Genomic DNA, 17,803 nt, shown 5'->3' with positions numbered 1-17,803 from the left:
TCTTCATCACAGCCTGGTTCTTTACTACTGGATCATGTTGAGAGAGCAAAAAAAGCTGAGCCTTCCCCTTCAGGAGTTAAAGTCCCAGGCAGTGTCATTCCAGCTGTAGCGTGCAGTCCCTCAAGCTGTCTTCAGTGAAAGGAAAGCTGCATCTTAGGGAAGTGAGGATATTCACAGAGCACCCTTGTCCCACAGCCCCAGGTTTTAAGGCTGTGTTCTTTTGCTGCAGCTGCAGATCTCCAGTGGCCTCACTGCTGAGCCACCCACCGTCACATGTGTCCAGGGATCCGTGTGGCTGGCCTGCCACCTTCTCTCTTGCTCTTCTTGCTGATCTTCCTTCTGATCCTGTGTAGATAACTCCTGACTTTCTCTTCTTGTCCCTTTTCCAGGGAACAGCATGAGCTTCACTGCCACGAAGTGGTAGTGGGGGAATGCTGTGGGCTGTGCTGAGACAGGTGCCAGCAGATTGCCTGTTGTACTGCCTTCTCCCAGCTTTTAAACTAGAAAGTGTGTCTTCTGCATCTCTTAAGAGGATCAGATCCCCTCATTTCCTCCAAGTATAAATGTCGTTGCCCTACTGCTGAGCCGTGCTCTCATGTACTGCAGCAGAGTGGGATCTGGCTGGGCCACCGAGCCATTTCAGATGGCTTCTAAAACAATAAAAGGAGGAATTGCTTGTTCCTGTGGCATTACTCTGCTTTCAGTGGTTTGCTTTCCATTCAAGTGAAATCTGTCTTTCAGGGTAGATACCATACGCATCGTTCTTGGTTGTGTTACATTCTCTTCTTCAAAAATGTTGTTCTGGGTAGATTCAAGGCATTAGTAAGAAAAGTTCAGTTGCCCTGTTTTCAAGTGCATTGCCCTGTTTTCATGCTTATACCTTGTGAGAAAACTGTATTTTCTCTGAGCCTTTTTATCTTCTCTCCTGCTAAATCATAGATGATATGAAGCCAACAGGTAGATACTTCACAGCCTAATGGCCAGAGAAGTGGCCTAAATCAAGCCTTGATTGCTGGCACATCTGGATCAAAGTGCCCAAGGTTAATTGTCAAAGAACAGCAATTCTAGCCATAGCTGCTGAGGCTGTTCAAAGTGAACATTGCATTTTATTGCTTGCCACAGGCTATGGAAAAATCTGGAGATGCTGCTTTCCCATATTGGGCTTTACGAGTATCAAATATTGATCTGGTCTCAGTGGCTCTAAGGTCTAGTTGTCAACTAGAAGATGTCACAGTAGATAGGGAGGTGCAGAAATGTCTGGGGAGGGGGAAGAATGCAGAGGCAGTAGCACACACTAGAGGAAAAGCAGGACACTGTTAATAGGATGCAGTTGTAATTGAATTTTGTATTGCCACAAATTATCGTTTTGTCTTTAAGAATTACCCAGCTGTTTCACAGCGTAGAAGTGACTGGTTTGACCTTGGTCCTATAATTTAGGAGACAGAAGAGCACAGAATAAGGACAGCCCACATACCCCTTCCAGAAGTGTGCTTAATCCTTAACACTGGCAAATGTGCACAAACACATAGGGGGCTGGAAAATTCTCATTCTTCAGGTGTTTCTGAATCCTGTATCACAGGGCTGTTTGTGCAATTAACTGACACTTCTGTCAGAGATTTAGTTCTTTGTTTGCCACTGTTTTGTGGTACATCATACTCTCAGCAAATGCTGACTCAGTATGAAATGCAGGGTTTCATTGAGTAGGGTAGTACAATAGATACTTATATTACAAATGAGATTTTGTCACTGTGACTGAGATTTCCTCAAATACCCGTATGATCTTAATGCAAAAAACCCATAACCCAGTAGAAAGGCAATGTGTAACTTTCTAAACCACTTGCAAGGTTTTTGTTTGCAGTCAGATTATCACCACAGTGCTTACACAATTGAGAGTTAACTGGTTTTAATAATTTCCTTTTGCTGATGATTTAGTCTCCTCTTCTGCTTTTATAGTGCGTCCTTGCGACTGAAACCCAAGTGTTGGGAGTTGGTGTCCTCACAGAAGTCCCACAGCAAACTGTGCTTCAGGAGAGCAGGTTCCAGGCACACAAGGTAATGTTAAATTCCTGACATAGTTCCATTGAGCTGTTGCAGAGGATGAAGGAGCTAGAACAAAGTGAAACATTTCTTCCCTAGTTAGCATGCGAGGGGATGTTTGTTTATACCTTGTGCTTTGATCAGATTTTGAAAAACAGAGCAGTAACTTAATTTCAAATAAAAAAGGAGGAATGTTCCAGGTAAAGTCAATTCCTACTCCTGAGTTACTGTTTTAAGTGATGATAATAAACAACCTTCTGTTTTGATGGTTTTGGCAATGTCACAGAGCCAAAATATCCACAGCATGTATTTTCCTTTATTTATGAATATTTCCTTTATTCCTTCCCTATTTATGAAGTTTATGAACATCTGATGCCTTGGGTACGTATGAAGAAAATAAGCTCATTGCATCCATATTGCAATATCTTTCCAAGGTCATTTTTCCGAGTATGTTTTTCAAAAGATTGTATGTGCAAATGGCTTTGGCACCAGCATTAACAGTCTTAAAATTTGTTTTCACAAACCTCCACAGAAATATGACAACAGAGATAAAAACACTGGGCAGAGGCAGAAGGAATAGGAATGATCCCTGTGAGTGAGTAAGGCTGAACTTCACTTCAGTCTGTCTGCCCTCTCACAGTTCCGTTCCCATCCCCGCGAGATCAGAGCTCCTCGCAGTCAGTAGGTATTTGTCTGCACAGGCGACACATACACAGAGTTACTCATTTACAGAGGGAAGGTTCAGAGCCTGGCAGGAAACCACAGAGTGGAGACCCCGGGTTCCTTATGGAGAAATGGCAGGTTCCAGAGTTAAACTGCACGAAACCTCATAATTCCTGGGCAGAGCCATTGAAAGAGACGTAAATGGTGTCAGATAGATCTTCACAGGAGGGGCGGGGGGGCAGAACTTGTGTTCTTTTTTTTTTTTTTTTTTTTTTTTTTAAAAAAAAAAGGGTGTTGTAGGAGAGGAAATGTGCAGCTGACCTCTCTACCTGCTCTAAATGTCCTTTCCAGACAGGAGGTCAGAATGATCCACGTTCAGGAGAGGTCTCCCATTAATCTGAAAAAACTGGATCTGGCCTTGGCCTCTAATTTCATTACAAGTAATGGATGTCTAAAAAAATGTAGGTGCTGGAAGGCTTCAAAAAGAAGTCACATTTTTGAATTGCAAAAGGCACAAAATCATTTGGATCACCTGTATTCAAAGACCCCGAGGGTTTTATACCATGATAGCTGTGTGTCCTGGTTTCAGCTTTGGCAATATGAGAATGAGAACCAAAGGCGGCTGAACTGCAAACAGTTTCAGAATCATGTTAGGGTTTAACATGAACAGACCCCAAGACAATACACGGAGTTTTGCTGGCATTTGGGGGAAAGGAGGTGGGGGAACAGAAGAGAGAGTTGATTTCTAGTCTTCAGATTCTTGCTAGGGAGTAAAAAACTGTCAGTTAAGGAACAAGTTCATACTGCTCTATGAAGCCTTTTCTAAGTTTTTTTAGGTTCTGCTAGTAACGCAGAACAGATTTTCTTTTGTACCTCATTCTGTCTCCTTCAGTCTGTCTGTCCACCCAGAGTGCCCAGGGCTTCTGTATTTGGCCGTGGCAACAGTTTTGCCTTTCGATCCTATGGGCCGTGTACCCATGTCTGCATCCTTCTTGCAGTGTCTCTCTTACACTTGCAGACTTCTTTATCCTTACACATCTTCAGAATCTGACTATTCCTTTGCCAGTGTCCAAAGATATCAGAGGAACCGACAAAGGGATCATCATTCCCTTTTTTTAATCTCCACCTGAATATGACTTTAGCTTTCAGCTAAAAACGCTGTGAGAGGTGAGGAGGTAATAGGTTCAAGAAATGCCACTGTGTTCAGAAGCTTTACAGAACTAATTAGTGCTGGAAATCGCAAATTCTAAATGAGCCTCCTTTAATGTGCTAATAGCTAGGCTGTGCCCCTGTACTTTGCCCGGGGCAGAAGGTGGAGTTCAGCTCTTCTGTCCGGAGCGGGCAGAGAGCAGGACCCTGCCCTGTCTGCCTTGGCCGCCAGAGCCAGCGCCGCTGCCCGTCACCCCGCTCTGCCCTGCGAGCCTCAGAACCGCCGCAGGCCGTGTGTGTCTTGGCCTCGGGTCCCAGCGGTGTTTGAGGGGTGAAATAATGATGACGGAGCAAAACCAGACTGTATTCGGTGCCTGGTTTATTGTTCAAGGCGAGTAAGGAACCCCAGGTCAGACTGAGTACTTTTGTCTCCCCTCTGGTTATCGCCGATAACCATATCGCTGACTTTGGTATGGTAGGAGGATAAATGGGGGAGAAGCCTGGGTTCAGTTGGCATTTGAAATACAAATGCAACTGCAAACTTGTAAAAAGTATCTTTCAAAAAATCCACACAACTTTATGCTAAAGCAATATTCACTTGTGCCTTAAAAATACAGGAATATTTTGGAGTCCTAAAAATCCCAAAGCTGTCTCTTAATTGCTTTGTCAAACAAAGTTAGTGTCGAAATGACAGTGATTAAAGCTGCCAGGAGCCCCGTAAGTTCGAGGGGCAGCACTGGAGGCAGGGGCTGCGGCGGTGGGCGCAGCGCCCTGTACCTGACGCGCTCACAGGCGCCTCCAGGGCCGCGCTGTGGAGCTCTGCCGCCACGGGCTGGTTTTCACACAGCAGGACTTGCTGTTCTCCAGCTTCGGCTTCCAGCACTCTCTTTAAGTCACTCGGCTGCCTGCATTGGCAAGTGATGGTTTGGGGATAAATGAGATCTCAACGGTGTATTCTGAGGGCTGCTGTGCGGCTGCCCTGCGCAGCCGTGCCGGAGGAGCGTGCCGCTCGCTGGGAGGAGACACGGGTTGGGACCAAGGCAAGGCCTGACAGAAAATAAGTGTGGAAGTAAGATTTAGCTGAGTAAGCGAGAAGAAAGAACCAGAGGTTTTACAGGTACATTCTTAAGCAACAAATGTATTATCTAAGGTCCCGAAGTGGGAGGTGTAGACAGTTTGTCCTGTTGTAGCCTTTACATGTCCTTAGAGTCCCAGGTCCAGCAGAGGCAGTTACCTGCCTCAGCACTTACTGTGCCTGACACTGAAATGGAGCCTAGAAACCCACGCCCAATACCAGCAGGGAAATGAATTAAAACTTTTGATAATGCTTACACCAAGCCTGTTCTATACGTGGGCTGCACAGGAACGCTGGCCTGCAAGAGCTGGCTGTGGCTTCACAGCTGTTTAAGTCACAATCACAAGATGAAATCAATGCTGTAGCTACAGCTGCAGAAATTCCAGAAATTCCTGCTCCCGGTTGCCTGCAATGCAAATCAGGGTGTGAGCCCAGGAGAACCAGCGATAATGCTAATCTCTCTCTGGTTCCTTCCAAAATGAGTGCTTGCTTTTCTTTAAAGAAGATGTGGTTTACCCTAGATTTATCAGAAAAGGCCAGGTAACTGGCTGATATAAACTGGCAGAGCTCCACGAATGTCAACAAGCATTTAATTTCTGGGGCCATTTCTGCATTACTTGGCAGGAGGGACTGCTGCTTTGTGATGGGCAGTGGGCACGTGGGGGCTGAAGCATACACAGTAAGACACACCGTTTCCTAGTGCTCAAACTACAATATTGTATTTTAACAAGTTTGCATTGTCTTAATCATGGAATCCAGTCCGCTGGAACTCACGCTTAATGACCTTCTGAATGTGTGTTAACTATTACACCTGTAATTAAAACTTTCTTTTTCAGAGGTACTGTTGTTTGCGCCTTTCCAAAATTCTGCCAAGATGTATGTGCCAGTAAACTCTCAGGGACTTGTCACAGTGCTTTTAGATCTCCAGATGTTTTCCTTATTTTCAAGTCCACCACATACACTGTAGTTTAATCAAGGAAAAAACAGTTTTGTTTTTTTTCATCTGTCATCTCTTTATCCCTAGCTCTTGGAGAATGACTAGGGGATTTATGAGGCGCAGATGCAGCCCTCGGCTCCGGTGACAAGATTATATATAGTGTGGTTCAAAAACTAGAACCCTGGCTGCAAATGCCATGCAGTTGTTAGTCATGTGCCATTTTTCTGAAGCAGTCTGTAATACAAACTCGTCTTGGATTTGTAGCACATCACTGGGCTTACAAATATTTCTGAGGTTAAAAATAAGATGAACAGCTCTGTCTAGTGGCAATTTCAATAACTACATCAGAAGGTCATTATTTCGAACAGAATTTAGCCCATATGTGTTGAATCAAGTGAGTTTAAAAATAGCTGGTTGGCTTGCTTTTACACATGGCAACTGCTCCAAGTACTTCTGGAGAGACATGGGATAAACATGTGAGGCCATATTCTGCCATGAGTTTTCTGCTAGTTCTTTTAAGAGATTTGCTGCCTTTATTTAATTTTCACCAAAAACAATAAAAATCCCTGACACTTTGCCATTCCTGAAGCTGTGGTTGTAAGCTGCAAGGCCCCTGCATTTTCCCTCCCCACCAAAGCATTCGGTGCTGGATGTTCAGAATCCATCTCACGCCCTCAAGCCTGTCGTACTGCGCTGGAAGCCTTGCAGGACCAGATGTCATTTGGGTTTGGGTTTTGTACAAATTCCATTATACCTCCCTACGTAGTTCTTAACAAAACTACGTAACTGGGTAAATTATTCTGGACCCTGCCAGAAACTGGGGGTGGGGGATCCCCCACTTGACCACTTTAAGCCTGGGAAGGGCCTGTTGCAGACCACTGCTGACCAACTCCCCGTTTCGGGCTGTCCGTGTGCTCCCCTGATGCAGAAAGCATAAATTATTTGTAGTAAGGTTAAAGCAGCATTCCTGCGTTCCCTGTGTGCCACAGGTCAGGAGCTGAGGGGCCCCGCTGCTGGGATGGAAGGTGCTGCCTGGCAGGTGGGACCCGCCAGTGGCATCTTCATCCCATCCTGGCTTCTCCCAGCCCAGCCACGGGCTCAGGGCGACTGGCACCGAGGGCGTGCAGGAGTGTGATGGGGACAGGGCTGCCTTCGGCTGCCTGTGGATACAGGGGCGAAAAACGCCAGTTAAATTATCTCTGTGCTGTTTGTTTTATACAGTGAGTAGGACACATGTATTTAATGATACTGTGTGTTCTTCACCATAGCCCTGTGGAGAGAAGAAAATTCTAAAACACTGTAAAAATTCTAAATCACATTTTCTCCAAAATGCCACAAAAAGGTGTTTTTTTCCTCTGAAATACCAAAATTATTTATAAAAAATTCAAATAATTTCATTTAACCTCATGATTATGGTACCATAAAATGCATTGTATGGTGTATGAAATGGGACCAAATCCATAATATCAGCTGGTGGCTATTCTGTTAACAGTTTGGGGTTTTCTGTCTCAAAGGATGCTTCTGTAAATTTGAACAGCCTACCTAATGAGACACACCCATAGATACTGCTGCTTGTCATCAGTGCTAGATCGCTGTTTAAGAATATGGGTCCTGTGGGGGGAAAAAAGGCAAAGTGCAAGCTGGTTCAGGTGAACCTTTAAAGAGACATTTGAAACTGCCAGAGAACTAAGGTCATGCCTGTGGGCGACTTCAGATGGCAAGAAAAGCAAAAATTCTTTTTCTATAGCATGCTCATAGAATATTCACAGGTTTTCTGTAGTGTGCAAAGCTGTTCTACAGCGCTCATTTAGATTGTGCCTGGGTCTCAATTTTCTTCAGATTTTGACTGTGTCTCAATTTTCATGGTATTACATTGTAATAAAACACTTCCAGAGCCCTGCAAGCTTTAGATAAAAGGTATTTTCATTAATTCTTACCTACAAGTTAGGAAAACAATGAGCTTGTACAGAAAGATCAGTCGTTGAACAGCTCATCTCTGTAATAAGTTAAATGTGAGAGGTGATCTTTTTTCTTCTCCTTCTAGTGATTTATTCCTTCACGTGGCTGAAATTATACTGGTATAAATGGGTATAGACAAACAGAACTTATTCCTCAGCTGAAGGTAATTCTACTGATACAAGCACTTTCACACCATTAGGTTGCAGAGATTTTCCCTGAGCTTTACACTGCGTGAAATATTCCAACACAGTCAAAGCAGAGAAGCCTTTGAGAACTGCATGGGAAAAGCAGCCCCTTGTACTTCGTGCCTCTGGCTTTCTGTGCGGAGGGTTTTAGCTGAGGTGTTACAGTGTGTGGTCATCTTGTCTGGTGACCTGTTAATAACGAGGCTAATTCCAGCACGGTTAGATAATGCCTGGTGCCAGTCAGCGGCAAGGCAGGGTGATGGTGATAACCCTCTTCCCTTCGGAGTCTGCGCCTCAGGTTTTGTTCAGGGTGGCACAGAGGCAAGTGGCTGCTGTGCCCCTTGATGGAAGAGGAAAGGGGACAGCAAATGCTTACTTCGTTTGCAGATGACCTGGATAACCCAAGTTTTTGGGTGCAAACTCTATTAGCGTAAGTATCATGAGATCCAATTAAAGAAACGCGCTGGACCCAGCACCTGGTTAAAATCCACCTGAGCTCCAATAGATGCCCGGGGCTGCGGGGTTCAGCGCTGGGTTAGGCGCTGCCTCTGGAGTCGAGCGTATTGCACAGATACTCCTTGCACTCTGGCCTTAGCAGTTCCCGGGTGCTAAAGGTGTTATCTCCGGTCTGTAAAGTTTTAGCAGCCTGACACCCACCTACTGGGTCTTGCTTTTCCTGCTCTGTCATACCGAGTTGTGTGCTCATCAAGATGAGAGGTTTTTGGAAACCTGGAGCCAGCCCACCTGCCCTCCTCCACACCCACCCACTCCTTCTTATCTGCTCTAACTGATTCTTAGAGAATGATTCAAAGCATACTTGTACTTCAGGTGTTGATGGTAAAAAAATACCTTTCTATCAAAAGGGAAAACGGGTGTGAAGGGAGAAGTTCGTGAAGTTGTTGGCATTATAACTGAGTTGTGTATTTGTGTTGCACATACGCATCTGCACAGTGCTGCCTAGAGCTGACACTACAACTGCCTGTATTAACTGTGGTAAATCAAAATAAGTAAGCACAAAGAGAAGGCATAAAGCATTTCAGGGTAGAGTTTAGAGCTAAAGAGCAGATGCTGCATAGATTGCAAAACAAGTGGCACAATCCTTTTATATTTAAAACTCTGTTGAAAGGAGTCTGCTTTTTCTAGGCAGGCAAGGCTTTATTTCTTAATCATGGCAAGCAGGTAGAGACAGAAATAAAGCTGTGACTAGCTGAGAGAGTCACGCGCAGCAGAACTTTAATGTGAAGTCTAAACTTGCACGTTTGTCTGACATCTCCAATGAAGCCAACAGAATTTTATAAAAGGAATGCATTCTTGTTAAATCTGTCTCCTCCCTTGCAACACCTCCACTCAGCAACATAGCCTGCAGCCTTGGCTCGCTTTTTGCATAAGGAGAGACTGAAGATAAGGAGAGAGAAATGATAATAGAAACCTGCAGTTTGCAAAGTGCCCTGCCCAGAGAGAAGCGTGGACTTTGATTCGATTGCGGTCGCTGGCCTGTTGCTTTATCCCAGTTCTCTGCAAGTGCTGTTCACTGTGTGCCCCAGCACTCCGGGTTCTTGCCTTTCTCTGTCATCTACCAGATTGAATCTGGCGAATTAGGTTTTTCGGTTATTTTTGTCCCACATTTTAAAGCTGCAAGTCCTGGATCATGACTCCTTTTTCTCATTCCCCCCTTGTGCTGGATTTTCTTTCTTATATCTCCTTTTGTAAGTTCTGACTCGTTTCACTCTCTTTGTGTGCTCTTGTTTGGCATCTCCCGTGATGTCTGCCTGCCAACTCCTTGCAATCCCCATGTCGTCTTCTGCACTCAGTATGCTTCGTGGCCTCCTGCCAATTCTCAGACTTTAAACTTCAGTATTTCTAGGATCTGCTCTCTTGAGATTTTTTTCTTTTTTTATTTCTTCTCCCTTTTTAAATATTTCTAATCATTTCTCCTTTGGCCCTGCGTTGCACTCTGCCTAGGCACAAGGAAAATAAGGATGTTCTTTTGCAACCTCATTTGGAGCATATTGAATCCAGAAGGGTGGTATAGAGATTTGTTTAAATATGCTCCTGGAGGCTTTATTCAAAGTGCAAGGGTCTCTCAGCTGCCTCTTTAACAAGCAAGATCTGTAGATAACCCAAAATTCAAAGTTTTAATATGCTCCAGTGATTTATATATGCCAAACACTTCCATTTGTTGACAAACTGGGGGAAGGCAAGAGATGACAGGCAGCATTATTTTGGCAGTTTTATTTTCTTCTTCCTATTTGCTGTAAAGGGCATCTCCCACAGTTGCGTACAACTGAATGAGAGAAGTTAGCTCATTTACAGGGGAAGAAGTTGTTCTGCATTTTTTTCCATGCCAACAGTTTGATAAGGACGCAGATGTGAAAAAGTATGTCAATTAAAATGTTCACATCTGTACCTTTTCACTAATGGCTCTTCTATTCTCTTTACAAACACATTTCTAAGCCTTTTTTTAAGCTCACTGCTGTTTCAAAATTCTGTTCCTGTTCTTGTGGTTCCAGTTCGCATGAAGTGGCTGTTTTGCCTGTTATTTTATATAACAAAAAATGTGTATGTCAACAACATATAAAACAAACTTGCATATTTTAACATTAAATGGTCACAGTCACTCTTTCATACTCTTCCTTTGTCTTTATTTTATCTCCTGGGAAACAGGCACAGAAAGAGATTAAGTCTGTGGATAAATAATACGTACGTGGTTGCAGAGGAACTTGCCAGTCTGTACGTGAAGTGGTCCAGTCAGCATGAGAAGTCTGTGTCAGTAGCTGGATCAACGTTTGTTGGAGGCTTGGTTTTTAACCTGTAATAATAAGGCAGTAATTTCTCATGTTGTATTTGCCAATTATAACTAACATAATAACCGCATACTGACATACACATATAGAGAGGAAACTGTCATCCTTAGGCTAGAATATTGTTGTTATTCATTAATGTAATTATACATTTGTGTAAATAGGCCTTATGGACATTCATTATTGAAGTTCTTTGCAAATTTAACCCCTTCTTTCTCCATGTAATAAGTCAGTCTTTGACTTCTGCAGAATATTTGCATGACTGGAATAAACCTATGTGCTGGACTAAAAAATTCTTTAAGTCAGTGAGAAGCTCTAAGTCTTTCCACTCAGTTGAACTGAGTTGTATTCACATACATTATAGATATATTTATAATCAGATCTTTCTGCCTGTGGGATTTTTGCATAATATTTATGATCATATCCATCACTCACATCATGTAAGTCAGACAGCACTATTTTTTTACTTCATTAGGTATTTATAACCTCTTTTGTAGTAATGTTACCCTCCTCAAAATTGCCTGGGTAAGGGTGTCTACATATAGATGCACACACACACATTTGTGTATGTATATATTTAAAAACACAAATTCCATTCTCCGTGCATGGTTTCTGTGTAGGCAGAAGAACAGCTAGCAGACACTGCTCCCAGCGCGGCCGTTTTGGAGCGGGCAGGAGCAGTCTGGCCGTTAGCCGGCCCGCGCTTGGTTCCCTCACTAGCTAACGCACGCTGCATTTCCGCGGCCCTTCAGCCACTCCTCCTTCACACAGCAGCCCGTGTCCTTTGCTGAGCTGAAGCCTGGCCAGTGGCTCCAGTTCCTGCTGGGCCAGTGCTGGCCCAGTCAAGCTCTGCCCACAGCGCAAGGCCGCGGCGCTGGCTGCCCACAGCGGGTACCCTGAGGCCCACGTGGGTGCTGGGCCTCGAGCCACGAGCCGTGCTGGCTGAGCAGCACCCACCAGCCAGCACCAGCCTGGGGCGTCATTTGTCTTTGCCTTAGGGCTTATATAGACCAGAACTATAGTGATAAACTCTGCAGCTTTCTGTTACACACTTTTGAGGATTCTCTTTATGATTTAGGGGTTTTATAAATAACTGTTTTCTATTTACTTTCATGAGTTGCAGTTGACAGCAGTGGGACTCTTGTTAAAGTACCTTATGTTTCTTATTATTGCCAGATGTGTTCGTCACAGTGAAAATACTGCCGTGAATACCAAATGAATTATGCCTTAAGTGGAGTCTGAAATATAAATCTCAGGGCACTGTTCTCCAGTGATTCAGGTCAGCTGTATTTCATTTGTTTGCCCCTTAAATTCTTCTATTAAAGATGCCCTAATCTGTAAACATAACTGTCACTGAACAGTGCTTATATTTAAAGCACTCTGCTAAGGAACAGTGCTCTTTGCAGCAGCCCTAGGAAACAGAGCAAGGTGGAAAGTCCTAGACCCAAACACCGAGTTTTGCTGGAGGCAGAAATCTGAAGGGGCAGTAGATACCGGCTGAGGGTTTGCCTGTGTACGTTCTCCAAGAAGAGTCAGTCACAGTCCCCAGAACAGGCAGAGAGCGGTTGAGAACGGCCGCGGTACGCAGCGGCAGTCGGTGAAGAGCGCGCGGAGGCAGGCCTGCGCGGGAGCACGGGGCAGGAATGCGGGAGGGAGGCTGCACGAGATAAGGACAGCCTGCAGTGGAGGCATCTCAGGAGTCAAAGGCATTGTGAGAGAAAACAGTGTCTGGAGCTCAGGGTCAGTTGATATGCTGGCGGATAATCCATGGCTTGCTCGTTGGATCTGTTTAAACTACTTTATCTCTTGCAAACCGATTTTTTGTGAGCAGTCTGATTGCTGGTGGGGTGAACGCTTGTAACTCTGTATCAGCCACTGTTCACAGTGTTGTTTGCGTTTTTCTGCCTCAAATATCTCTCATCAATTCTGGACTAATATGATTGGCAAACTAACATGCATATATTACTCTGATATGTAAATGAAAACAGCTATTAATTAATGTCCAGTAGCAATTATCACACTGATGTCTTAGCTGCAGCTCTGTTTTGTGCAGGCAGAATTGAAATGGGATTGGGTCAGCGGTAATTCAGCCTGATTAAGAATGTGAATTTTGGACTTTCATGGACTGTTGTTGCTGAGCTTTATGCAGATTTGAAAAGAACAGAGTCAGGGAACTTGTGTAGATGTGAATGAGAACAAAACTTAATCCATAACTGTTTTCTTTAAGCATCTGCTGCTTCTTTTATATGTGCAAGGGAAAGAGAAAGGTAAGGAAATATAAATGCACAATTGTGTGATCTGTGAATTAGTTGCATTGATAGATTTACCACCTCACCCTATGGCGAGAAGTCAGTAGAAATGTGTGCTGGGTAAGTTGCTGTGTGGTCAGATTTCACAATACCGTGAGTTAATTTTTTTAGGAGAGGATTTTCTCAAAAACTCGGATTGCTGGCTTAGCTCTGTTTTCAGTCAAGGATACAACTCTTGCCACTCACCTAATGAGAACAAGGTTAGGCTAATGATGACAATTTTAGAAAGTTCTAGACCCTAAAGCATATTTTGCGTAACAGAAAAGAATAAAAGTTGTCTTCCTTTCTTAAAGGCAACTGTGCAGATAATTTTGCATACAGCAGAATGCACCGTACCCTGGCGCTTTGCCTGTGTTGCCAGGTGCCATCGATGCAGGTTTGGTGGGTGTGACTTTGAGGCCTTCCCCTTCCCTAGTGCCGACGGGGCCCCTGGCAGCTCCGCAGGCGCAGCGGCCCTTGGGGGAAGCCCCGCTCCGGGGAGGGCGCGCACAGGGACCTGCCGCGCTCAGGCTCTCGCCTGCTGGGTTGCGTCACACTGTAGTGCTTGGGAGCTGGGAAGAATTAAGATGGGGATTATGCTTCTCTAACAAGCTGGCAAAGAAAAGCAGTAGATTTCTCTCAGACTCTCCTGTGCCTTTAATCTTTTACTTTATCACCTGTCTCCAGGTGAGATCAGTCAGTTGTGGAAGAACCTCCATGAATTCAACTTTGGCACTTTTTGGAAGTAGATGAAAAGCGCCATTAGGAATGAGCCTTAAATTGCAAGGGAGGCTTGGGGAGAAAGGTTCATCCATTTGTAATCCAGTAGTTTAACCAGGATAGCTTTTTTATTTCTAAATTTTATCTCCTCAAGGACAGGGAAATCTAGCTTTCTCTTCTTCATTTGCTTTTCACATTTCTACTGCTGCTTGGCTCTTTTTTGGACTAAAATAAGTTGAAGAAAGAGTGAATTTACTTCTGTTGCTACTAGGTGAAGCAATGGCTAAGGTTGAACAATTCCACACTTTTTCCACCTTCAAAGTTTTAGTCATACTCTATTTTCAGCTGGAGGCTTGTAAAGACTAGTTGGAAACAAGCTTATCAGTCTAGGAATGCAAGTCATGAACTTCTTTAGCTCTTTATCTGACATAAGAATTTGAATGCAGAAGAAACAAAGAATTAATAGGCCTTTGATTTTTATATCACAGATGCTATGATGTCTGTTGCTGTAGCATACTGCACAACGGATCCTTGGGCAGCCAGCAAACTATAACCCAGTGATTTCTTTATACATAAAAACTAAAATGGCGTTGGCATGGTCAGGCACTAACGGGATGGGTGCTGCTGGCTGGACACTGGGCGAGTGAGAGTGTCCTGGAGCAAAGGAGAGAATCTTCTCCCTTTTTCCTTTCTAGCAAGGAAAGGGCAGTGGTGAGACATTCTCACTGGTGTGACTTTGGCTGTAGCTTCATAAGCCTTTCTGCACCTGCTGATTTTCCGAGGTGAAGGAGACACTGGGTAGATTAGCCCGAGCCTGGCTCTTCCACTCGCCGTGCACATGCTGACAGAGCCTGCCAGCTCCCTGCAGAGCAGACGTGGTGTATGGCTTGCCCACACCTCCCCAGTGAAAAGCACTGTCGGCACCTTGGCATGCAGAGCTGTGAGCCAGAGCAGAAAGCAGATCAGAGGACACTCAGATCTTCATGGTTCCTGGGAAAAAGTTGGGTGTTCTTGTGCGGGTCCTGGATGGGGCTCAGAAGACTTGCTCTGAACATGACTTGGATTTGATGGGTGCATGAACAGCACCTCTTGGAGGCTGGGGACAAGGGCTGTGGCCCTGGGCCCACGGCGAGGCCCATGTGGGGACACGCAACAGAGGAGCCACGTGGCAGCCGGGCTGGGGAGGTGCTGGACCAGAATGATTCCTTCCACCGCTGATGGACCTCGTAACGCTGCCGAGGTCCGGCACGGCAGTGGGCAGATGAAGAAGCCTGACAAACTTTCTCTCAAACCATGGAAATTAAAACAGAGGCCTTATTTATTAAAATGATTAAGTCATGTATTCATTTTCATTGACCGTGTTTTTGGCCTGTGCATATAGAATTTGGAACCTCCTGTTCTTGTTTTTCCATGGCTCGGACATTCCCACTCTGGTCATGTTTTGTTCCAGCCCCATCCTTTTCCCTGCAAGAACACAGTGTCCACTGAGCAGCAGCTCTATAAAATAAGAACCTAATCTCTAAGGCAGGACATTTGTGCTTTTTGTCTTACCTTTGATAGGTGTTGAAATGTACAAAATAATTTCTGAGTTTTCTAAGAATCACAGCAACTATCCCTCCTTTATGTGTTATTATTTTTTTAAAAGGACTCCTTTACTAGTTTTACTCTTTATAAAGTGAACAGTCTTTAACGATGTTTATCACAAATGCACATTTAAATCTATTCTGTTCCATTCTGTACTTTCAGAACAGTCTTTTCACTTCTCTTTCTCCAAAGAAAATAAGAATGGACAAAATGTGAAGCAGTGTAAGTGAAATGATGGTGTACAGCCTGGTGGAGAAAGTGGATCTTTTTTTTTTTAAATTAAAAAAAAAGTCTTGAAATCTCTCTCTGAATAGATTCAGAAGGTGCCTGCTTCCTTGCTTGTTAATGTGGGTCTATTATAACTGCTAGCTCAGCTGCCTCTGTTTAGCTTTGTGAAGAGCTTTTCATACTGTATTTTTTAAATACAGAACTGAAACCATGCTGAGCTTTTCTTTTGCCCTGCCAAGAGCTTTTATGTGTGTGCAGTGGCTGCCTTCCATTTGCTATCTTGTTCTTTAGTCCTGAGCAAGGCTCTGTATGTTTTAGAAATAGGGAACCCTACCATCCTGGCATCACCTCTGGTTACTAGGAGCTTCTGGAATGAGCAGCCTGGTTTTGGCTTCATTATTTGCCTGTCCTCCCTTTGCATAAAGGAGAGAAATATCTGTTCCCTTTGGGAGGGGTAGGGACAATGGAAAATTGTACCCTTCTTGGTAAAGAGACCTCAGACTCTTTGTCAGTGACAAGTCAACTGTGAATATCTGTATTTCCCCAAACAAACATACTGTACGTATATGCTGAAAGTGTACTAAATATCCTTAACCTCAGGTGCCCGATCCAGCAGGTTTGGAAGTGTGCAAGGCATGCAGAGTACTCTTCTGGCAGGTACTAGCTGTGATGGGTTGAGAAAAATAATCTGTGACAGAATGATTTCTAAGCTATTTTTTTAAGAAAGGTACATGTGAGTATATGAATATATACAGGTACAAGACTAATGAAAATAAACATGCTAAAAGAAGAAAAGAACGTGCTTATCTTTAACTTGCTAAGCAACATGCTTGGCATTGTGTTGTACCTCTCTTAACAGTCTGAGTAAAGAAATCAAGAGCCGAATGGGCAAAAAGCCCGAGCTCCCCTTTCAGCTCCGTTTCCCTTTGGGACCGCTGTGTCATTCGACAGGGGACTTTCCTCATGCTTTTAGAGCCCTGCCAGGGGCCTCTCGAATCCTTTCTGCAGAGCTTGCTCGCAGATTCTCCAGCGGCCCCGTCTTTGGGAAGCGGGATGTGGCCGTTTGCTCTGCCCTTTCGGCTCTGCGTGCGTTAGGGTAACCGTGAGGCCTGGCTGCCTCCCTGCTCTGGGCTGCAAACCTTTCTCTGAGCCGGGTTTCTGCTGGTTTGGAGCGGAAAGAGCTTCATGGGAAAGCAGGTCTGGGAAAGCCAGGCAGCTGGGGCTGCGCTCGGTGCCTGTGGGCAGAAGGCAAACAGATCACTAGGGAAAAATAGGTGCATTTCTACATATGAACATACGTATTTCGTGATGTGTCCAAAACGCCTGAATAGCTCCTTAACAGAAGCATGTAGCATAAAAGCAGTGTTTAACTGTCCATCCCAAAACAATGTCCCCCCTTTCCTGTTTCTGGGGTGGGTGCCCTCGGTCCAGCCTGCAGGTGGGGTAGGACAGGGGACACACCGTGTGGCACAGCTCCTGCTGGCCTCTCCTGGGCACCCTCAGGGCTGCCAGCGAGATCTCGAGACATGGATCGTCACAGGAATGAGATTCCCATTGCAAGGATGGAGCCAAAGGTTCACAGTCTGATTTAATGTTTCTGATGGATTAAGGCCACACTTTCACTGTGTTTTCCTCCAAGGAAAGAAACTAGAATTCTACCTTACGGAGAAAAGGTGAATGATAAGATTTGAGATAGTTTGGGCTGATACTTTTAAACAGACATCATCTGGTGTAAGGAGTAGAGTAGCTGCAATCTGTTGCTCTTATTTTTTTGAAGACTCTGCAATTAATTGAAACATGGTGGGAAAAAAAATAATTGGGGTTTATAAAAGCAAGGTCTTGCAGGATTAAGATGCATGAAACTAGAAAGGAAGATTTTCCTTATCATTACTGTCTCCCTTTCTGTAATAATTGCCCATTTGTGTAGAACTTCACATAACAAATGCAGATTTTTAAACTGAAGGTTTGATTTCCCTGTTGTGTTTGAACTGTGAACATGGTGACATAAAATAGAGAATTGAGAAACCCTTCCCCCCCCCCCCCAAAAAAAAAAAAAAAAACCCACCCCAAACCAAACCAAAAAAACACCACCCAAAAAAACCCAAACAACAGCCTGTTTGGTTCAAAATACAGTGTATATAATACCAAAGATATTTGTACTTAAAATCCCTCCAGGT

At 44.3% G+C, this 17,803-nt stretch overlaps 1 protein-coding gene across 1 annotated transcript in view; it reads left to right on the top strand.

The window, feature by feature from the left end:
• Positions 1-2,042, top strand: part of RAP2B (RAP2B, member of RAS oncogene family) — a 163,519-nt gene extending 161,477 nt beyond the window's left edge. Inside the window, exon 2 of the mRNA XM_074912267.1 lies at positions 1,954-2,042. The gene's annotated coding sequence lies outside the window, so the exon portion shown is untranslated. The remainder of the gene's footprint in view (positions 1-1,953) is intronic.
• Positions 2,043-17,803: the final 15,761 nt, after the last annotated feature.

The sequence above is a fragment of the Athene noctua genome, chromosome 8 (genome assembly GCF_965140245.1).
Source record: "Athene noctua chromosome 8, bAthNoc1.hap1.1, whole genome shotgun sequence".
Taxonomy (NCBI): Eukaryota; Metazoa; Chordata; class Aves; order Strigiformes; family Strigidae; genus Athene; species Athene noctua.
This window is presented reverse-complemented; position numbering and strand designations above follow the sequence as displayed.